Below are 16,179 nucleotides of genomic sequence, written 5' to 3'. Positions count from 1 at the left end.
CTTCGCGTGTTATTTCGCTGTTCGCAATACTTTCAGCATTGCTCACTCCACGGGATCTATTCCGTTTAGGTCGCCGTATCTGGATCACTCCCTGATCTAGCTTTAGATGGTAGCAGAGCCGACAGCGGTTCTCTGATTTGATTTGGATTGATTTGATTTGATTCGTCGGGCAAAGTTGGCCTGTTATCTGTGTCAGGCACATTTGGCCTGTTATTTGGACGCGACCAGTAAAGCACAGGTCTGCACGGACAGCAAAGCGCAACACCACAAGCGGTGCAATTCCCCCATCGAACGCGGATTACCAGCTTTGGTTTTCGGTATAGTGTCTTCAGCGAAGACCTCTGCTGTTCCTCAGCTGTGAAAGAGTGCAAGAGTTCAGTCGGCAGTGTTCCTCGGTGGGGAGTCTTCAGCGAAGACCCACACTGGTGTCACTGCTACTCGGCAAGGATTCAGCGAATCCTAAGCCGTGGGGCACAAGCGCCGAAGCGCCGAAAGGGGCGCACGGAGAAAGCAGATCAGACTCCACCAAACTGGTTGCAGAGCACCACTACTGTTGCTACGGCAGTCAGCCGGCACGGTAGCAGACAAAAAGCGTGCGGCACAACCGCTACGGAAAAGCGGCAACGCGGGAGCGGAGTGTGGAGAAGGAATTGGATCATTTGGAGCACTTTCCCGTGGAACGGACGGTGAACAGGTAGAAAAACCGTTATTAATTACGGGATTGGTTAGCTGGTAAAATTGGCAATTTTCATTGGTCCGTACTGAGCTGAGCATAGACGTAGGCGGAGTTTTGCACACGGTGCGCAAGTCTGGCCGTTGACCGCGACGTCAGGCAGATATAAACTTTAAATGGTTTAACGTTTTTGGTCGGTTATCTGAGCCTTGATTGGTCGAAATTTGAAGTGAATATTTTAAGCTAGCGAACCAATCAGAACGAAATAAACAACGTAAATGGGGATTTTCCGTTGAGCTTGATCTGTAACTGAAATCTGAATTGAGATGAGATATTTGAACTGGAAAGTAACCTTTTGAGTTGAGTTGAGTTGAGTTGGAAAGTGACCTTTAAGACCAGAAAATGACCTGTGACTTTAGGAAGTGACCTTACCGAAAAGTTGAAATTGACTTCTTGAGTGACCTTTAAGATCTGAAATTGACCAACGGTGACCTTTAATGAAGTTGAAATTGAGTGATTAATAGTACGGCGATATCAGCAGCTGTAGAATTTCATTGTAAATGTATTCTGAACTGTAAAAGCGGTTTCGAAGTTTTGTCCGAAGAGTGACCTTTAGGGCAAATCTCTCGAACTTTTTACCGAAAAAGTGACCTTTAACAGGGACTTAGAAAATTTCGTCGAACGGAAAGTGACCTTTAAGACAATTGAATAAACCATACAACAGCGTGTGTGTGAGAATAGTTGGCAGGAGCGTCCAAGTTATCCGATCAACATGGACAAAGACAAAGAGCAACCGACGTCTACTGGCAGCCAGGGAAGCACAAGCTCCCGTGGTTCACAGCAAAGCGCACCGAACCCGTACAAAAAAGATTTGCACACGTACTCGCGTCCAGTTGAACATGAGCGGAACACTCGAGCGCCCAAGGCATTCGAGAAGAAGGATTCACGAGGCTCTGATAGCACTTATCAGAAGGCGCTCGAGGCGATCGCCAACCAGGAAAGCTCCAGCGACGACCAGAAGCATACCCCGCGTCTGCGGCGGGAGGTGAACCGGTGTACCAAGCAAAGGTCACCGAAGAGGGAAACCCAAGGAAGAAGGAACGGAGGCAGTTGGAACATCACAGTTCGGGTATTACCACTGCTGAAATAACTCAGCAGGATAAAAATGTGAACCTGGCTCAAAGGGGAGTTGGAAATACAAAGGTCACCAAGGAGGAACTGAATGAGCTTGGATTGGATGACCTTTCAATGAATGACAAGACCGTAGGCGATGACCTTTGGGCAGCTCCAATGGTATCAGATGAATCAAACGAATTGTACTTCACGGACGATGAAACAACGATGAATACGTCTTTCCAAACTGCGATGAGAGAAGCTGACCGTGCTGAAGGGATGACACCATTCAAGGACATACCCGAGCACCTTATTGAGCGGACACAAACTGGAAAGGTCATCAATGTACGATCACCGTCACCGAACAGCCCAACATCCACATTGAAGAGTCGTGTTAAGGATCTGGAAGGCGAACTCGACGCCAAGGAACGTCAGGCAGTCAAGAGAAAACAGGAATATTGCGACAGACTGGTGACACTTGAAACACGCATATACGAATTGGAACAGCAACAAGGTGACTTGGAGAGCGCAGCGGATGAATGGAAAATCAAATACGAGCGACAAAAAGAACTCGCAGAAGATTTTTTGAAAAGAGTAGACGACAGAGAAATTAAAGGTCATCTCGCAGTCAGTGACCTCAACGAGAGCATGTCCGAGGAGTCAGCTGAAAGGTCACGACACTTAGCCGAACTGAAGGACGAATGCGATTCGCTGAAACAAAAGGTCACCGAAGCCGAGGCCAAACGAGACGAATATGCAGTCAACTTCTCCACAGCTACACAAAAGTTGAGTACATTAGTAGCCGATATGTCAAAGCTAAGGAGTGAGCTGAAGTTGTGCGAAGAGAATATCAGTGCCCTGCACAATGAACTTAAAGGTCATCAGAAACGGGCAGAAGAGGCGGAACAGAAAAGAGATGAAGCAATTCGCGTAATGAGAGAAGTGAGAGATCTCGCGGGAAATGAGGGAGAACGACTGAAAGATGGAATTCAAAAGGTCACCCAAGAGAATGACAAACTAATAGAAGATATCGAAAAGGTCACTAAGGAAGGTCTTAAGTGGCAAGCTGAAGGTCATCGATTGGATGTATTGGTCACGGCTTTAGAACGGAAGGACAAGGAATGGCAACAACTTGTCGCTCAAGAAAAACAAGAAAACGAAAAGCTGACCACTGAGCTCTACGGGATGACGACTACAGTTATGGCAAGGGACGATGAGCTCACAGCAGTTAAGAATCAGTTGAAATCAGCTGCTGAAGAGTACCAGAAACTCGAAGGAGACGTGACCCAGTTGGCGGAACACATCAAGAAGATGGAAAGCGACACTGAAAAATTCGTTCAGGAGAAGACCTTCCAACTCCACCAGCACGTGCTAAAGGTCAAAGAGGAAAATCAGAACTTGAAAACTGAAAAAGAGGATTTCCAGCTGAAAATTAGACGCCTTGAAGATGAGAATAAGGCCCTCAATATGTCGAATAAACACAAGGACGAACAGCTCCTGCAATATGGAGTTAGGACAGCAACAGTGGAATCACCTCCGCCCAGTTACAGTAAGGCACATGAAACGGGCAAAAGCTTCCATTTTGAAATGCCGCTATGTACTGGCACCGGCGCTGGTAAAGGAAGTCTCAAAACGGAGCGAAATGGCGATAAAGACGATGAAGACAAAGACCAGTTGTCAGGTGGCTTTCCGCATACGAGTCGAGGTGACCCTTCAAATATTCCCCCACATATTGAAACAAATGTCTTTATCGATGAAGGACGACGAGACGAACAATCTAGCCGGCACGAACGCATAAGGAAATCTCGGTATGCAAAAGCAAAGCGAAATTAAAATGATGACGAGAGCAGTGACGAAGACGAAGAGGACAATCGGAAGTCGGCAAAAGAACTGACAAAGGCACTCAACTCCATGGCTCGAAAAACGACGCTGATGACCTTTGACGGAAGTCGTGACACCGTGAACGGTTGGACATGCTTGGTAAAAGATACCCAAAGAACCTACCAGCTCACTGACGAATAGATTATGATTGAGATAGCCAGTGCGGTGAAAGGACCGGCTAAAACCTGGTTCGAAGATGAAAAGGACATCGAACTAGAGGATGGGGTCGAATATTCGGTGACAGAGTGGATGGACAAATTCAAAGATGAATACGGTGACCGAGACGAAGAAGTCTTAGGCGTACGTCAGGCATACGCAAGGAAATTCGAACTCGGAAAAGAATCGCTTGACCAGTTTTATCAAGCGATGATGAGATACAAGGCAAAACGAATCATTACTGAAAAACAAGCAGTTGGTTTCCTGATCGAAGGATGCAGAGTGGACAATGACCTTTACAAGGCATTGAAAGCACGACAAGGTGGAACGCTAACCGATATCAAAGACTTTTTCCGACACTGGTCAGCGGGGGAAGAAAAGTACAAGGCAGCAAAACGTCAACGTAACCAAGATTATCTGACGATTCGTTCAGGCCAAGTCGAAAATGTGCCGCAACAGAGGATGGCCGCTGCACCAATTCAGCAGCTGGTCGAATACCGCGTGGAGACTCCGGTCAAAGAGGTCACAGAAAAGGTGACCTTTATCGACAGCCAGACGGGACAACCGATAACATACGCGATGGTGGCGGCGATACAAGCGGCGGCTCAAGTGAGACCAGTACCCCAGAATGTGGCCCCACCGAATGTGGGAGTGCCACAACAAGGGATGGCAAACGGTAATTTCGGCGGAAACGGGAATGAAAATGGAAATTGAAATGGACGTCAGGGAAACTTCCAGAATCAAGGTCAAGGTCAAGGCTATTTCCAGCCAAACAGAGGGAACCAGAACTACCAACAGAACCAACAAGGGTCACGAACGGAATATAAGTTTCAGCTGATCGATGGGTGGGTGGCAAACTTCGTGCAGATGTGCCAATATTGTATGTATGGCAACCATCATACACAGGGATGCAAGTTTGCCACCACACCGCCGGACCAGAATCCGAATTTCTTTGCCTTCAGAGAGTGGCAACGGTTGCGCAACCTGGGCGGTTGGCGTTGGCGCAAATGGATATGACCTGATTACACAATGGTATCAGGTGAAAGCGAGCTTCCAGAATCAACAGGGCAACGGAAATGGGAATTATGGAAATAGAAATGGCGGTGGCCAAAACAACGGCGGCTACGGCCGTGGTGGCTACAGCCGCGGCGGCTTCAGAGGAAGGGGCAGAGGCTTTGGCCGCGGGAATTACGGCAATAACCAAGGTGGCGGAAATGGAGGTGGCCAAGGAAACTACCAACAAGGTGGTTGCCAATACAATTATGGCGGCGGACAGAACCCTAACCCGGCAAACGATATTGGACAGCAACAAGGAAATGTGCAAGGCGCGCAACAAGGCGGGGCGCCGGTTCAGGGAAACGGGCAAGATCAGTAGGCACCGGTGAGCCTACTGATCGCCCCGACCCTAAACCATCGGATAAAGGGGGAACGGAAAGGTCACCACTGCAGAATGGTACTGCAGTGAACGTAGCGAAATCAACGGCTATAAGGATGCCGTTACAGCAAAAAGAAACGGCTATATGGATGCCGTCAACGCAAAAAGAAAACGGAACGGCTAAATGGATGCCGCCACAGCAAAACGAAACGGCTATAAGGATGCCGTCAACACAGCAAAGGGAGACGGTTATATGAATACCGTCAGCGCAAAAAGAAAACGGAGCGGTTATAAGGATACCGTCACAGCAGCAAAATCAAAGGTCACCGCAGAATGGTACTGCGAGTGGAAATTGTCGTGACGGTAGCGCGACACTGCAAAAAGTGCTGCCAAATGAAAGGTCACCGTGTTGCAGCGAAGAAGTGTTAGCGCAACGACGCGCACAACGAAATGCGAAGATTCAACAGGCGCTGCTGACACAAAGGTCATCACCGCAGAATGGTACTGCGAGCGAAAATGTCAAAAGACAAGATGCAGCTGCGAACCAGTAGAAGTGGATGAAGAGCACCATTCGAAATTTCGAAAATACATCCAAGAGAATTATGAGACAATAATGGAGCAACGAGCACAGCATAAAGCGGCGCAGAATAACACTGCGAAAGAGAATGAAAGGTCACCTTCCATGGGAAAAGTTCAAGTGAAAGGTCAAGGAGCGAGTGCAAACGCTAAAGGTCACGGCGAAAACGTCGTGTGAAAAGGTCAAGAAACTGACTTGACACTACGAACAGCGCAGCAAAAGAATAGCGAACCGGCACAACAGAACTCCGGTGACTCACTTGTGGATGCAGTAACGCTGCAACAGAAGGAAATGTGGCAGAAAGTGGCTTACAGACCAAAGGGGAATCACGGGATGTGGATACCCGTAACGCCAAAAGCGAAGCAGAAAGCGAGAATGTCACAAGATGATTACTGGGATATGCAAGACCTGCGAACGCAACATGAGAGGAAACGATTAGAAGAGTTGGTTACCGGAAAACCAGCGCAAAGGTCATCGAACCCAGTTCCAGTATTTGACGCGGCTGAATATACGAAGACACTCGCTGACTTGAAGGATCCACGAAATGCACCGCCAGAGAACAAACCGTTAAATTATGGAGAGAAGGTTCCCACACAAAAGTCGCCAAATGGTAGATTTATCATGAAGCGCAATGAAAGGTCACAGGACTTAGCGCAAAATGAACAAAAAGGACGGTCAAAAGAGATGGCGCAAACGCAACAGAGTAGCGCAGTTGAAAGGTCACGGGACTTAACACAAGCACTGCAAAGAGATGCCAATGACAAGTCACCAGCCCGAACAGCCCGTCTTCGCAAATTGATCCGACGAAAACGAATAATGAAGTATCAGCGAAGGTGATCGAATGGATGACCCAAAAGGGATATGATATGGTTACATATGAAAGGTCACCAGATGAGATCATGGAAGCAGATAACAAAGGAAGTCATGGAGAAATTGCAGGATAAACAGAAAGTTAATCGGAAAGAGGAAGTGTTGTATCGGACGATAAGTGAGGTGACTAAAGGTCATGCGACCAGCACTAAAACGAACGAGCAAGTGCATACTGTTGAAAAGGTCACCGTAGATGAAGCGGCTCTAAAAGGAACGAATGGAAAGATTCGAGAATTTTACGACGTCCGAACTGATGTGCCACACAGGATTGACAAATTGAGCGAGATACTGAAAGGTCACAGCACTTTAACGAAAAGGCAAGTGCTTCCTGATATGGATCCGGGACCTGTATCGCTAATCCCTGTGAAATGTAAGATTCACACCTTGAAGATTCAAAACGGGAAATTGCCCAAGAGAATTGAAGCGTATACACATGAAGTGAAAGTGGGAGACATAAAGGTCAACGCAATGTTGGACACCAGCGCTGAGACGTCGCTGATCAGCAAACCATTTTGCGAGAAAAATGGACTTCATATGCTTCCATTGCCACCTGACAGATTGGTAAAGATTAATGGAATCAGTGGAAAGTCAGGGTTCATGCTGACACATTACTGTGTAGCACCAGTGACCTTAAGGAAAAAGACTAGCGAACATTCCTTTTACGTTCGACCGAAGTGCGACGACGTACAGGTGCTACTGGGATTTGACTTTTTAGAGAAGAAGTTCATACTGATGGATAACGAAGGTGAAGAAGAAAAAAAAGATGACCCGAAACCAGTTGCCAAAATTCAAGCCGGAAAGGTCACGAACTTGTAAAACAGACGGGAAATGCTCAAACTGCTAATAAAACGCTAATCCCAGTACCAGAGGCACCGGGAAAAGAAATTAAAAAGATGGTACAAAAAGAATTGTCAGTATTCGAACAAATGAAAGTGATTCAGCAGGAAATTGAAAATACATTAAACCGGTCACTGCCGACACAAAAGGGAAGAGAAAAGGTCATCCCAGTACCAGAGGCACCGGGAATGACACAAGTGCAGCAGAAAAAAATGAAATTGCAGCAAGAAGAAATTATCCCGGTACCAGAGGCACCGAAAACGACAAATGAAAAGGGAAATGAGGAAAAAGTTATCCCAGTACCAGAGGCACTGGGAATAAAGACGGCTAAAGTTTGGAATGATAAAAAGAGTGAAAGGTCACGACAGATGTTAAAACGAATAGTTGAAGAGGAACAGATGTTCGCGAGTGAAATCCGCCACAAAGCAATTGAACATTTGAAAGGTCACCAGGTGGATAAAGAACCGGAGGTTATCGAATTATCCTCTAGTGAAGCAAGTGTAATCCAAGTTGAACGCGAGCAAGGAGCCACAACACAAGGGAATAAAGATGTCGATCCGCAAACGAGGTCACTAACTCTAGAAGAACGATTCGGGAGTTGTCACCACGGTTACTACGAGGATCCGCGCAGAGTGCAACCACAATGGGAATGCACTGAATGTTGCCAAGAGGCCTCCCAAGATGACCTTTCAGAATGGCCGAGATGTAACGCCGCATTGGCAGACCTTAAAGGTCAAGTTAAAAAGAAATCGAAAAGTATCATGCGGACAAACGAAATGTGGAAACCGCACATTGAACGGTATCATTGGAGTAGATATCGGACTTGGTCGTCATGCGTGAAAAACTTCATTACTGGAAGAGGGAAATGGCTGAACCACTGGCAACAACGTGCGGAAAAGGGAATTCAAGATCCTCTTGACCCAGTATTCCATTTAACGAAACGAAAACTTGAAAGAGATAGACGAAATGAATGAAGAAGTACAGTTGTGGGAAGAAGCGAGAATAGAACTGTTTTGGGACTTCCGCGTTAATCATATGTACAAAGGTCAAGGGAGAACAGTTATATTCCCAACAGGACTCGGTACACCGGTATACGAGTCAGTGGAAGTGTTCTGTAAAGCGTTAAAAGAGGATGACTGGGACGTATTTGACAAATATTGGAAGAAATTCGAAGCGGAGATTCCAATATTCGACGTAAAGAAGATGCGGGAATTACAAGTAACCCGGAAAAGAAGGTTACCGGGGTTGATGGAAAAGAAAAGGGTGACCTTTGCACCAGACCCAGATGGAGTGGAATACCCAGAACGAGGTGGTGATACGTGGTGCATGTACGAAACGATTCCGAGTGACGACTGGGTCACCGAAGAGCTGATGGCAAATTGCGTCTTCGTCGGCCCCAAACGACCTAAAGGTTATGAAACGGTCCAAAAGGATAAAGTTAGTGAAGAAATCACAAAGGAAACAGAGAAGGAAGAAACGCTAAAGGAAAAAGCTGAAGGAGGATCGAATGAAACAGAAGAATCGCACACATTAGCTTTTAATATCGCACAGATGTTAACAGACAGAGGAGAGATGTGGAGAAAATTTAAAGAGGAAGTGGAAAGGATATCGAAGTAGCAGCAAATTCCAGTAACAGAGGCAAGAGCTGACGAAAGGTCACCCGATAACAATGAAGAACAGCCACCGATTGAAGGGACTAAAAGGTCACTATTGAGCCTCGAAGAAATTGACGAGTTGGAAAAGTCAAATTGTAACGGAGAAAGGTCAAACTCTGATCAGACAGAAAGGTCATCAACGAGAATACGGGTAGCAAGGAGTTACCCGAGAATCGCCGCACGAAATGGACGGAAGACAAAGGAAACGGGCAAACCTCTGCTCGAAATTCCGAAAGCGAAAAAACTTAGCGATTCGCGAGAAAATGAAAGTGACCTTTCATCTGAGGGCGAAGGAGTTGACAAACGTCCACTTGAAAAGGCTGACAAAGGTCAAGCTACTGCACAAGAATACGAGAGCAGTAACTCGGACTCAGAATGGACGAGTTCAAGTGGTAACTCAACGACTTCGGAAGATTCAGGCGTAAGCGACCTTTCGGAACAAGAGGACTTATTGGACTTGGATGAAGATGACGAAGTTGATGAAGAAAAAGAACAGGAGATAACAGTCAGGAGAATAAAAGTGCAACGAGCAAGATTGTCAATTGACGTGATTAGAGTCTATAGTGACCAACGAATTAGACTGAAACCGTCAAACTGTACACGTGTAAAGGTCAAGATGGGAAAATACGCACCAGCTCAAACGAAGTTGATGTTTACACCAGTTCTACAAGTTGAGAACGATGTGCAACCGCTGGCAGGAGTGACGGAACACAGAGGGAAACATTTCGAAATCGCCATTGCGAATCATAGTAGTAAGAGACTGATAGTGAAGAAGAATCAGCTCCTCGGCTACGTGGAACCTTACGAACACATGGAAAATGAAAGGTCAATGCTGGCACAGTAAAGAACGTGCTTGATGACCCCGAGGTGGATGACACGACAAAGGCCGAATTGACAAAGATAACTAAAAACCTGAAATTAGGACCACGACCTTACCCAAGAACAGAAGAACGACGTGTATAACGCGTTCTGGGAATTCTGGAAAGTCTCACCGACATCAAAGAAACCCTATGGAGATGTGACAGGGATCGCTCACGTAATTGACACAGGGGATGCGAAACCAGTTAAATGTAACCCGGCCAGAACGAGTTGGACAGGTCGTGAGTTCATAACGAAGCACATCGAAGAAATGTTGGCACAAGATGTAATTGAACCGTCGGACGCCGAGTGGAGTTTTCCAGTCGTGCTGGCAGTAAAGAAGAACGGCGACGGAACAATGGGAACAAGATTTTGCGTCAACTACATCATGCTCAACAAGCTAACGAGAAAGAATAACTATCCTTAACCGAACCAAGATGAGTTGCTCGACGCGTGAGCAGGCAACAAATATTATGGAAAAATGGACTTGCAAAGTGGATTCTCGCAGATCGCAATGGACCCAGCGTCAATCAATAAGACGACCTTTGTCACGCAAGACGGAATGTACCGGTTTAAAAAAATGCCATTTGGAGTCTGTAACGGACCAGCAACATTTCAACTGCGCATGGATAAGGTACTTACGAAAGCGAAAAGAAAGGGTTGCGTTTTCGGGTAGTATTTGTCTCAATAGCATTTTTATAGAGAGGATCTTTTTACTCACATTGTGTTATATGGAGTTGTACTTTATGGAATTGATGTGATAAATGGAATAAGAGATTCTGATGATTTTTTTACTAGCAGCAGAGCACACAGACAGCCAGCGACTTCGACTATCGTCTTTTCGTGGATTCGGAGGATGTCGGGCCTCGAACGGAGCTCGGCATCCCACCCAGAGGCATGTGAGCGGTAGATGTACTTCGTACACCTGTGCGGTTGCAGCTGCGTCACGGATTCCTGTCTGTGCTGTCTCTCGCTGGCCATTGTTCTCGGCTTTAGAGCCGTCTCTCTCTCGCAGTCAGTCGCCACGTGGCGAATGCGGATGTGAATGCGGATATGAGCCCAGTCCGCCAGTCTCGAGTTTTCATGCATCGTCAGTCATAAAGTTAGCAAGTAGCTGAGCGGACTTCGCGCGTTATTTCGCTGTTCGCAATACTTTCAGCAATCTATCTTTCCGGATCACTCCTGATCTAGCTTTAGACTAGTGTACAGCACAGCGTATGAATGATTACTGAATCATGAACAAGCGGCATATCGAGCCGTAACATAGAAAATCATAATGCGGCACTGGGCAGATCCAACACGAGCGAATGGCGAACGCTGATTGGCCGAGACGTAAAGCCGTAGCAGTGGCTAGGCGGAGTCGAGGCCAGTGATTCGGCGTCGGCTATGCGAGTGGGCGCAGGCGTAAGTGTGTGCGATATTGTGCACCACTGAGCCATGCACCGGAAGCGGGACTGTCGCTGGATGCCATACTCGTAGGCCGCCATAGCGACTGGCCCAACATGCCTCTGGGCGGGAGTCCGAGCCCCTGCGAAGGACCGCCCTTCTACCGTCCCAGTGCTAGCTCCGCACATGACCCTATTGGGGTCGGTGGCATCGCCTTCGGGTGTCCGGTGTGGGTCTCTCCGGTACCGCGTTCTCCTCCGGACCCGTGGTGGCGGGACAACTCACGGGAGAAATCCGAAGGTCGGTCGGTGTTGTAGTTGGACCGGTATAGGCTTCTGTTGATGGTGGTCCGTAACGGCGAAAAGTAAAAAAATAGTGTTAATCAATTCTCTCCCTCTCTCTCTCGTTAAAGTAAAAACATCACAATTCCTGGTGAGCAGGTTAATAAAAGAGATCTGCTACAGATCTAATAAAATGAGAACATCATTCCGAGTAAAAAAAAGTAATTTCAAAGTCTTTGGTCCGGGAATTTAGTCCGGGTGCTCATTCCGACTAGAGCTAATCCGCGCACGGGGGCTCCAGTCCACTGGATGTCCGGTCATCCGGGTCCGAGGCATCGGTTCTCGGGATACCCGATGGTACCGGTTCGCTTCACGGAGGTCGGGTAAGAAACGGGCGCGAAACTTACTTCCGACCGAATGACTTCAGGTTAGACATAGATATCCATAAGCCGGGTGAGAAACGGGCATGAAACTCACATTCCGACCGGGGATCGTCCGGTTAAAGTTGAATGGAACCTCCGTTGCCGGGATTCGTGCGGTGGGGTTAATGGAGAGGCAACGTCGCGATCCGCGAAAGACATAAGGCATCTTCCCTGGGTTAGGAATAAGGCCTATTGGGCCTTCTAATGAGGGGATCATCCGGTAAAGTACCGGTTTCCAGGGTTTCGTCCGGACAAAAACCATGACTTCGTGTCCTGTCGCCTATTGGGCCGGTTAATGTCGGGCTCTGAAGGGTCTGATCCGGGGTAACCTCGGCATATGAGGGTTAGCCTCGGTCAGAAAATTTAAATCCAATCGCAGCCTCGGTTGCTGAGGTAGAGTCCGATGGAATCTTCGGCCGCTGTGGTAAAGTCTTGGTTAGTGGGTCGGTTGAAGGTTATGTCCGGGCAAAAACCCTGTAATGGTCCGCTGTCGCCTATTGGGCAACGCTGGAAGGGTTGATGACGGATTCTAACGTCAAACCCAAGGTTCAGGGGGTCAAATCCGAGAGTAGCCTCGGTTAAAAAGTTTAAGTCCGTTGGCAGCCTCGGGTGATGATTCTAAGTCCGAAGCAAGACATGGTTGTCGGTCTGATGGATGATCCATCCGGGCAAAACCCTTTAAGTAGTCCTCTAGCACCTATTGGGCGCTGAGGGTAGGGTTGTTGCCGGGATGTTAAGTTTCTGGGCAGGGCCTGAGCCCTGCGGGTTTGATGATTAGCCTCTGGGCCGTGAAAGTCCGGAGGTTCCTATTGGGAACCAGCCGAAACTGGCCCAACATGCTCTGGTGGGAGTCCGTCCCCCTGTGGTCGGTAGTGCCGGGGATATTTACCAGGCGACTAGCAAAAAGCATGCAAAGAGAGGCTTTCCTACGGCTGTATTAGACCTAATTGGGTCTTAACCGTGAGGTAGGCGCTCTAGGGTTGTAAAGACGGAGTCCATTCCGGTCCGTCCTTCGGCCGACCCGTGCTTCTACTTAGGCCGAACACCCGGGATGCCGGTATCGAAGCATCCTGTCTTGGTCATCGGGGAACACATCCGTTCTGGCCGGTTCGTACGGTGGGATTCTCCACGGGAGGTCCGTTCTGGATCCTATCCGGGCAATCCACCAGGTTCAGCTGGCACCCGTACCCTCCTTCCGGGCGTGCAGTCATGTCGGACGCGGAGGAATGCACGTTAACTGGTCTCGCTAACACGCATTCGTCCGCGTACCCTGATGTCCTGGTACATCCTTCCGGAGGGTGGGGTGGAGCCTATTGGGCTCTTTCCATTTCATTTCTCCGGAATTTTTCGTCGAAGTGGCCCGCAAGCCGTACGTTGTGGGTTCTCTACACCGAACCGCTGGCGCGCCGCTTTTACGTCCGATACATTCCAGGAGTGGTTCATCGACACAGCAAAGGCCTATTGGGCCTGTTTGCCGTAGTTATCGGAATCCGTTCATGGCTTCCGTCGGGGCATGCCGTCATGCCGGTCACGAGTATCATTACTCGATCTTCGTTGAGGTCGGGTAAGGATACGAGTGATCCCTAATGTTTTAGCACGTTCCGTGAGATGACCATGGTCCGGTTCCCGGCTGAATGGTCATGTCGGGCACCGATATCGGGGCTCCTATCTCTCGGATTGGGGAAACGGTACCGGTGCGCCCTAATGTCCCGATCCATCCGTTCCGAAGGGGGTTTCTCTGGGCTGGAGGGCTATTGGGCCTCTACTGGTACCACTGTCTGTACTGGTAGAGATCGTGGTTGGCGCGATCTGCGTGATGGTCATCTTCCAAGGTCCGGAGTCCTTTTGCCGGAGAGACGAGCCATTGGAGCGGAGCGGGTTATCCTCCTCCACAATGGTTCGTCGCTTTTCGTAGGAGGGATCCCGGGTGGAGTCTGCATCTCTCGCAAGGACCTATTGGGCCGGTCGCTGGTTTTAAAGTACAGCCAGCTAATGCTCCAAGTCCCGGGTTATCCATGGGTGCATTGGCAAACACGGTGGAGAAGGCGACAGTGACGTCTTCTACACCATGTTAGCGGAATTCTCTTTGGTTTGAAGTCCGGGGATTGAGTCGCGTGGAACGAGTGGTCAGGAGATTCTGCTTCCAGGCCAGCGCGGTCCACATTCGGTCGGTGGGCAGAGCCTATTGGGCTCTAACGGTCCAAGTTACGGAACCGCTATTCCACCGAGGTCCTTCTGCCGGAGGGGCCTGAACAAGGACAACTGTGTTGTGCGCAGTTGTGCTTGTCCGGCCGCTATTCCTGCGACGAATCCCGTGAAAGTGGGTTATCACCTGGGCTCCAGTAGAGGAGTTAAGGCTTCCTTGGCCGCAGAAGTCCAGGCTAGGTTAAGTGGCTGGGAGCCTATTGGGCGCCGAGGTCCAAGTTATGGGACTGGTGTGCCACCGGGGTCCTTCGGCCGGTCGGGCTTAAACAGAGGGACCCAGCAGACTGTGCTGGGTCCCACTGTTTTGTTAATTGTAAATTGTTAATTGTTAATTGTAACCCGAATATTTTATTGACAGGTTAATAAAAGGAGAAAATCAAGCATTTACATGGAATACTGCGCCAGCTGTTATTCAAAATTGTCTCAGTGCTAGTTCGTACCCCCGTTAGCAACCATCAAATAATAGAGTAAAATTTCTAAGTGGTCACATTTGTGCGCTACGATGTGCACGAAATGAGTGTGGGCGTGTGGACTCGCTTGGTGAATACGACTAATTGTGCTGCAGAGCAGCATCTACTGACCGCAGGAGCGCGCCTCTTTGTCGTCAGTGATTGGCTGTGTCAATAATAGCGGCTCCTTTGTGATGCAGAACCGTTTAACAGCCGGCGTATCGTGGAATTCCAGGAATCTTAAATGGTTGCAGCAAACATATAAACCTGTAAATCAGGTTTCATCATCATAATGTGAGTATCACGCACACGTGTAAACCTGACTGCTGTCAAAAAATCATCAAGTTTTACGTATGATTAGAAAAGTCACAAAAATTAATGACTTCTTTCGAATTTCTGCTGATGTGCACAGAAAACAGTTGAAACAAGGATCACTCCATCACATTCATTCAAGAGGACCATCACAAGCTAACACTGCGGCATTGCAAAAAAAATTTTAACAACCTTTCTAGTGTTGCAATTAAAAAACTATTTTCCCTGGAATTTGAGTTAAATTGTGAAATCTTGTTAGATTTTTAAACACGAACCTCTGTTAATTTAATTTTCCTAAAATTTATTTTATTTATCTTGGTTAAAATTTAATTTACCCAGCTAATTTATTTGTCCAGCCGAAGAAGTAAAACAATCATGGATATTCGCATGGGTTTTTTTAAGATGTTAAAGGTATTTCTTCAATGTTAGTTGTATTCAATCTATTCAATTTCAAAGACGAAAGAATTTACGATAGGTGTAGATCAAAGCGGATATTTTTTTACACTGGTGTACTGATTTTAATTAGAGAAATAACAGCAAAATGTTGGTTTATTCAAATGTGCTAATCTAAAAAATACCAAACATTGCATACAAGCTCTGCAAAGAGTAGTCTAAAAAACACAAAATGTAACAGTTTAATAATGGCAAACAAAACAAAAATCAGCAAAACAAAGAGATCCCAGTCTTCTGGTTCAGCATCTAACGGCAAACTTTGTCCCCATGCGGAACCCATGATGCGAAAAGCAATCAGTTCCAAATCTTTCTCATCAATCCGGATGCAAACGTCCTTCCTGGTCACAACAGCGGTTTCACTATCATTAAAAATTTCAATTTCCGTGCCATCCAGAAGGTCGAATTTGGATTTCCACCCGCTTAAATTTATAATCCTTAACCAGCGGAGTAGCCCACGCTTTGAAATCGTCAAAGATACATCCTGCTCATGGAAAGATTTATCTGCAGCCCGCGGGTCCGGCATTGGAGTACACGTTAATTTGCGCTTATCACCATCAAAAACAATGACATCATCCCACGATTGGCACACGAAAACAGATTCCAAATATCTTGACATTTTTTTTGACTTGAATTGTAGTAGTTTTGTGGGCTTATTCCTATATGAATCTCGCTCATA

At 47.4% G+C, this 16,179-nt stretch overlaps 1 protein-coding gene across 1 annotated transcript in view; it reads left to right on the top strand.

The window, feature by feature from the left end:
• Positions 1-364: 364 nt before the first annotated feature.
• LOC129601233 (caldesmon-like) overlaps positions 365-16,179 on the top strand; it is a 40,994-nt gene continuing 25,179 nt past the window's right edge. The window contains exon 1 of the mRNA XM_055499987.1: positions 365-694. The gene's annotated coding sequence lies outside the window, so the exon portion shown is untranslated. The remainder of the gene's footprint in view (positions 695-16,179) is intronic.

This window comes from Paramacrobiotus metropolitanus, unplaced genomic scaffold, assembly GCF_019649055.1.
Source record: "Paramacrobiotus metropolitanus isolate TYO unplaced genomic scaffold, Prichtersi_v1.0 Parri_scaffold0000221, whole genome shotgun sequence".
Classification (NCBI taxonomy): domain Eukaryota; kingdom Metazoa; phylum Tardigrada; class Eutardigrada; order Parachela; family Macrobiotidae; genus Paramacrobiotus; species Paramacrobiotus metropolitanus.
Note: the sequence above shows the minus strand (reverse complement) of the source record. Positions and strands in the feature narration are given on the sequence as shown.